Below are 6,892 nucleotides of genomic sequence, written 5' to 3' on the forward strand. Positions count from 1 at the left end.
AAGGAAATAAATGTACAGCAGGAAAATTACCTCATGTCACCATAACGACCAGCTAGCATGTCTTTTTTTTTAACCACAATTCCCACTATTTGCTCAGCACATTCTCAGCAAGTGATGTGACTGAGTTGATGCAGCCCTGTCAGTAGAGGGCCTCGTTGATTTTAACACTGTAAGACTGAACTGGGAATCATGTTGCTATGGGAGGGGGCTGGGGTGATCACAAGCTGTTTTTCAAAATGAGAGTGATAAGCATTTGGAAATCCTCTGTTGTACACACAGTATGAGGTTTTCTTTGGGTTTGGTATGCACTGCCTTCCAAGCAGTGCCGACGTTTGTTAGGTCTATTTCAGGCATCAAACAACTGTGAGAATTTCTAATTGTTTATCTATAGTAAATAATTGATTACATTATTTGATAGAATGTTTTTTTTATTGTCACTCAGTTCTCAAGGACTTCAAATGTTGGTAGTCTTGTAGCTGGAGGTAATTTAATCTGCTGGCACACATTTGATATTCATTTTGTAGTCTTCTGCAGGTTTATTTTCCACAGTGATAACCACATGCTGCATTTTAAAATAAATCTTTAGACTGGTTTATTTATTGAAATATTGAATAATTGCTCCACCACCATTATGTGGTGTCCATCTGTTCTTCTCCATAGCAGCAAATGATGGATAATTAACTTAGTGTCTTTGCCTTTCCCTTGCTAAATGTCTGACACATTTTTCTTTTCAGACCAAGAAAGGAATGAATGATGCTGCATAACTGACCAAGAAGCTGGTACAAAGCTATTAGAAGCAAAGCAGGCACAACAGACTCATTGGACTTGCAACGGAAATGTATTAAGTGCTATGCATACTCAAATAAACTGGAGGGTTATTATGGACAATGGCAACCTGAGATCTGTTAAGCATCACTCACAAAGCACTGAGGTCAAGGTCAATAAGCATTATAAAAGAAGTTCTTCAAATCAATTAACAGCTGTTTGGCTATTTCTCTTCAAAGTTGAGGACAAATGAAACACTGGACAGAATTTAGGATGGGCCTTTCTAAAATAGTGGTGCAAATTCAAAGAGTATTGCGTTTATGTATTTGGGTTTGACTTTCCTCTCCTTCACTACACTGGGAAGTTGAATAGTGCACTGGGTGTCATGGAACTCCTCTGCGCGTGTGATGAGAGAAGGGTATATACTGGAAGTTCTGTTCGCTGGGAGCTGTATCCCAGAGATACCTCAGAAGATGCACTGCGTCCTCTTCACCGTCCCCGCACCCTCCGGAGGTTCCCATGCAAGGACTGCATAGGAAATGCTTGGCAAGTTCAAACTTTCAATGAACAATTGCAAACCATCTGAAACTCCAATGTAAATCTGAGACTTCGGATGGTTTCAATTCTCTTAACAGAATAGTTACCCAGGAACAATTTAAAGATTTAAAACCACTTCTAACTCATAGGTAACTGGAGTACTGACACCTGCTGGACTCCTGACTACCTTCCGGAATCATCCTCACCCCCACCCCGACCACCTGGACCACCCTCCCCACCACTCCCTGACACTGCCATTCCAACCACCCGACTACCCGACTGTCCCCACATAACTGCACTTGCACCACTCGACTACACACCCACTGTTCTGACTGTCCTCCAACCCCTAATCACCCGACTTTCTCCCACCCCCCTTGACCTTCTGAACCCCTCTGACCACCTTCCTCCCTCAACCACTCACCTTAAACACATACCTTCTTTCTGCAGTGTCTCAGCAATGACCACCTGTATATGGGACATGTCTCTCAGTGACTGGGACATGATATTGAGGCCTTCAATCATGGTCGTCACAGACTGAGCCACGCCTTGGACACAACCGTTTAAGTCGATGACCTCATGCTGCAGGCTTTCCACTACGGTCACCATCCTAGCAATATTGGTGTTGGCCTCAGTGCCACGTATTGTCGGTATCATCCCCTGTTCCCGTAGCATTTGGGACTCATCCAATTGACTTTGCACTCGCTGGAATGTTGCTGACATCCCCTCCTGAATCTCATGGCCCAGTCTTGGCATCTGCATCAGCTCTGGGATAACCTTGTCCAGAGACTGGGCAGCTGACTGGGACTCAACTGTGTCCTGGGGTCGAACAGACCTCCGACTGCTCACTCCCATTGTTGTTCCTGCCTCCATCTGATTCCTCACCTCTGTGGTGCAGGCCAACCTCACTGTCAATGACTGCTCTCTCCTCGGACAAGCCCGTGATTACCAAGGCCTATTCCTCATAGGGGGTGTGGTCCCGGATCCGTGGTACTCATCCCCCTGTCTTGGCCCTTTTCCGCTTATTGTGGGCGATCTTCTCCCATGGGAATAAAGAGAGGGTTTTGTGTGCGACACACCTGATGGATCCCAGAGCTGATACGTGGGCACCTCACCTGGACATGAAGGGGTTGTGCTGGTGGGTGCTGAGGAACAAGCACGTTGATCGGATGTGGGGAGGGTGGGGGGAGTCAGACAATAATTTTGGGGAGGCAGGTTTGGGAATTTGAGGGTTGCAGGCGAGAGGGGATAACTTCCCCTTGCAGCTCAGTGGAGGTTGTTGGTATTCTTCAAACATTGGATGCTGGTCCTCCTGGTCATGCTGCCCACTCTGACAGCTGCTGCCACTGCCTCTCAGGCGGTATGAGGGCCTCCGACCACTTCGGGAGAACAAGATGCCCTGTCTTATTCACAACGTCGAGGCGCCTGTCCAGGTTGGCATTCCCAAAGCGAGGTGCAGGTCTGCATGCTGCCTTGCTTATGTGTTGACTGTGAGTGAGTGGTGAGGGAACATTTCAAAGCAGCTCCCCTTTGTTAGCAGCAAGACGTTGAGGACCGCGAATCAGACCGTGAGACAGCTAGTGATGGTGAGACGCTCGTGTGGGCTCATTTTCGGCATTCAGTGCAGCTAAATACGGGCCGCGATCTTGCCAACACGACCAGCGTGAAACACCCTGCCAATTGCGTCCAAATGACACTTGTAAATCTTTCTGTTAAATTGCATCTATGGAGTAGATTCTCAAGACACAGCCATGGAGATGGCATCATCTTGGCACCAATACCTGGTATAGATATTCTGCAATGATGTATTTTCATAGAATCAACAGTGCAGAAGGAGGCCATTCGGCCCATCGCGACTGCACCAGCCCTTGGAAAGAGCACCCTACTTAAGCTTAAGGTTGCCTTTACAGCCATAGGCTGGGCGTGGGGGTCAATAGAATATGGCTCGAGTTGTTGCTGGGCCATGTGACATACACGGTAGCTCAGTGGTTAGCACTGTTGTTTCACAGCACCAGGGTCCCAGGTTCGATTCCCAGCTTGGGTCACTGTCTGTGCAGAATCTGCACATCCTCCCTGAGTCTGCGTGGGTTTCCTCCGGGTGCTCTGGTTTTCTCCCACAAGTCCCGAAAGACATGCTGTTAGACAATTTGAACATTCTAAATTCTCCCTCTGTGTACCCGGATAGTTGTCAGAATGTGGCAACTAGGGTTTTTCACAGTAACTTCATTGCAGTTTTAATGTAAGCCTACTTGTGACAAAGATTATTTAAATAAATGTCTGTCACTACCTCATGGTTTAGCCTCAATCACCTTTGGCATTATATTGAGATGGGACATCTTAGGTCTGTATATGCTTCCCATACAACAGTTCCTAGTTCTCCTACCTCTCTTCCTCCTCCTTCCTGGTGTCTGTAGTGCTGCCCATTCATTCTGATCTTCTTCTCTCCCTCTAGTCTCCGGCTGCTCATAACGACTGACTTCTATTACCTCAGTGTGTGAGGGCACGATATCCATCTTCACACAAGTGCAATTCGCCCTTCACAAACACAAAATTCTTCCTGGTAACTGTCTACGAATCAGGAGGGACAAAAAGAAAACTGCAAGTCCAGAAAACTCACTCTCCTACATCCTTGGGTTAAAGCAAAACAGTTTGTGTTGAGCTTTTCCCAATTCTGGGGCAGTTAAGAAAAGTTTGAAGCAAATTTCACAGGTGTACCTGCAACTCTGCAAAGAAATGCACAAAGTGCGGACCTGCTCCTAGGCAGGTCTACTGACATGTTTTAGAGACCCGTGAGACTAAATACATCTTGAGTGGAGGCAGCTGCTTATTTGTTTAGGCTGCTGTCTTCGTGAAACGTGCACACCCTGTTCACACCTCTCTCACCCCAAGAAAACGGTAGGTGCCATGTACAGGGGTAGGACTTCCAATTTCTAGTTGCAGCCGCCATTTTTCCAGTGACCTCAGTGGGGAATTTACCGAAAGGCCGCACTTAGCCCTGCTTCCTGCAATGAGTGGAGTTCCTCAGTGTAGGAAAATATCAGGACACCATTTGTTCAAAGCACATAATGCTCTTTCTGTAAAGATAATCACATCATGTTAAAAGCTATTATTAAAGACAGTATAGCAGGTACTTCAATAAACTTAAGGAAATCAGGTGGAATCAATTTGCTTCTTTGAGATTCCCCACAAACGGGGACCGGATGGAATGTAACTTGGGGGGGGGGGGGGGGGGGGGGGGGGGGGGGTCTCCCTGGGGATCAAAGGCACCCAGGTGGTTGCCCTCTGAGCAGGGTGGCACCTTGGCATATGATACTGAAAGCTGACAGGGACACTACCAGGGTGCCAGACTGGCATTTTTCCTGCAGTGAGGGTCGGGCCCATGGGTGTCTTGCATGTGGGGTGCCTGAGGACCCTCTTATAGATGAGTTGGGGCTTTGGGGTACGGTGGGAAGGGGGGCGGGGGGGGGGGGGTTGCACCAGGGGTTGAGAGATCAATGGTGTCCTGATATCTTCCTCCACTGAGGAGCTCCACTCATTGCAGGAACCAGGGCTAAGTGCGGCCTTTCGGGGAGTTCCCCGCTGAGGCCACGACTTGCAACCAAGTCCCAATCGATAGCATGGTGTTTCTCGATGCTGTGAGCAATGCCAAACACCCGGCAAAACTGGCTCGTCACGGGACTCTGTCCCAATTTGGGTAGATCGCGCCCAGCATAAAATGTCATAGAATCATAGAATTTACAGTGCAGAAAGAGGCCATTCGGATCATCGAGACTGCATCGGCTTTTAGAAACAGCCCCTTACCCAAGCCCACACCCCCACCCTATCCCCATAACCTCGTAACCCCACCCAACACTAAGGGCAATTTTGGACACTAAGGGCAGTTTAGCATGGCTAATCCACTTAACCTGCACATCTTTGGACTGTGGGAGGAAACCGGAGCACCCGGAGGAAACCCACGCAGACATGGGGAGGATGTGCAGACTCCGCACAGACAGTGATCCAAGCTGGGAATCAAACCTGGGACCCTAGAGCTGTGAAGCAATTGTGCTAACCACTATGCTACCATGCTGCCCTCACTTATTGCGAGGGGAATTGATTACAAAAGTGGGAAGATTATGCTCTACTTCTTCAGAGCGTTTGTGAGACCACATTAGAAGTACAGCATTTGTCAAGTTACTGAAGGAAGGATTTAAATGTATTGGAAGCAGCTCAGAGAAGGTTTAATAGTCTGATACCTGGAATTGGAGGGTTGTCTTATCAGGTAAGGTTGGACAGGTTACGTTTACATCCTCTGGCGTTTAGGAGAGTAAGTTTAGAAGAGTAAGAGGAGACTTGGTTGAAACATATAAGATTCTTCACGCCACCGAGGACCCGGGTTCGAATCCCGGCCCTGGGTCACTGTCCGTGTGGAGTTTGCAAATTGTCTGCGTGGGTCTCCCTCACAACCCAAAGATGTGCAGGCTAAGTGGATTGGCCACGCTAAATTGCCCCTTGATTGAAATTTATTCTTAAAAATAAAAACATGTGAGGCACCTTGACAGGGGCGATGTAGACAAGGGGCGGAATTCTCCGACCCCCCGCGGGGTGGGGGAATCACCTGGGGCCAGCGTAAATCCCGCCCCCGCCGTGGCCGGAATTCTCCGCCACCCGGAAATCGGTGGGGGCGGGAATCACGCCGCACTGGTCAGCGGGCCCCCGCGCGGTCGGCGGGCTCCCAGGAGCAATTCTCCAGCCCGCAATGGGCCGAAGTCCTGCCGCTGTCAGGCCTCTCCCGCCGACATGGTTTAAACCACCTCTGGTGCCGGCGGGAGCAGGCGGCGGGAGCAGGCCCCGGGGTCCTGGGGGAGCACGGGGTGATCTGACCCCGAGGGGTGCCCCACGGTGGCCTGGCCTGCGATCGGGGCCCACCGATCGGCGGGCGGGCCTGTACCGTGGGAGCACTCTTTTTCTTCCGCCGCCGCCACGGCCTCCACCATGGCGGAGGCGGAAGAGACCCCCTCCACCGCGCATACGCCGGGGTGACGTCAGCAGCCGCTGACGCTCCGGCGCATGCGTGGACACACGCCGACCGGCGAAGGCCTTTCGGCCAGCCCCGTCGCCGGTCGGCGGGGTACCATAGGTCGTTGCCACCAGTCGGAGGAGCGGGAGCCACTCCGCCGCGGACCTGGCCCCTAAAGGTGCTGAGAATTCCGGGTAGGGGAGAATCCCGGCCAAGATGTTTCCTCATGTTGGAAAATCTAAAACTAGGAGTCACTATTTAAAAATAAGTGGTCGCCCGTTTAAGACAAAGGTGAGAACTATTTCTCACAGAAGTCGTGTACTTTTGGAAGTTTCTTCCTTAAAAAGCAGCGGCAGCAGAATGTTTAAATATTTTTAAGGCAGAGGTAGATAGATTCTCGATAAGCGAGGAGGTGAAAGGTTATCAGGGTGGGTGTGAATGTGAAGTTAAGGTTACAATAAGATTAGCCATGATCTCATTGAATGGTGGAGCAGGTTTGAAATGCCGAGTGGCCTACTCCTGCTCCTCATTTGTACATTTATAGGTTCATTCACATCACTCAATCTGTTTTAAACTGCTGTGTTTTAAAGTAAT

At 49.6% G+C, this 6,892-nt stretch overlaps 1 long non-coding RNA gene across 1 annotated transcript; it reads left to right on the forward strand.

Annotated features, from left to right (window-relative positions):
- The first annotated feature begins 238 nt into the window (after positions 1 to 238).
- On the forward strand, positions 239 to 891 carry LOC119972569. The gene is made up of 2 exons (XR_005462081.1): positions 239 to 363; positions 735 to 891. It is a non-coding gene; the product is annotated as an uncharacterized LOC119972569 (long non-coding RNA).
- Positions 892 to 6,892: the final 6,001 nt, after the last annotated feature.

This window comes from Scyliorhinus canicula, chromosome 10, assembly GCF_902713615.1.
Source record: "Scyliorhinus canicula chromosome 10, sScyCan1.1, whole genome shotgun sequence".
In the NCBI taxonomy this organism is placed as follows: Eukaryota; Metazoa; Chordata; class Chondrichthyes; order Carcharhiniformes; family Scyliorhinidae; genus Scyliorhinus; species Scyliorhinus canicula.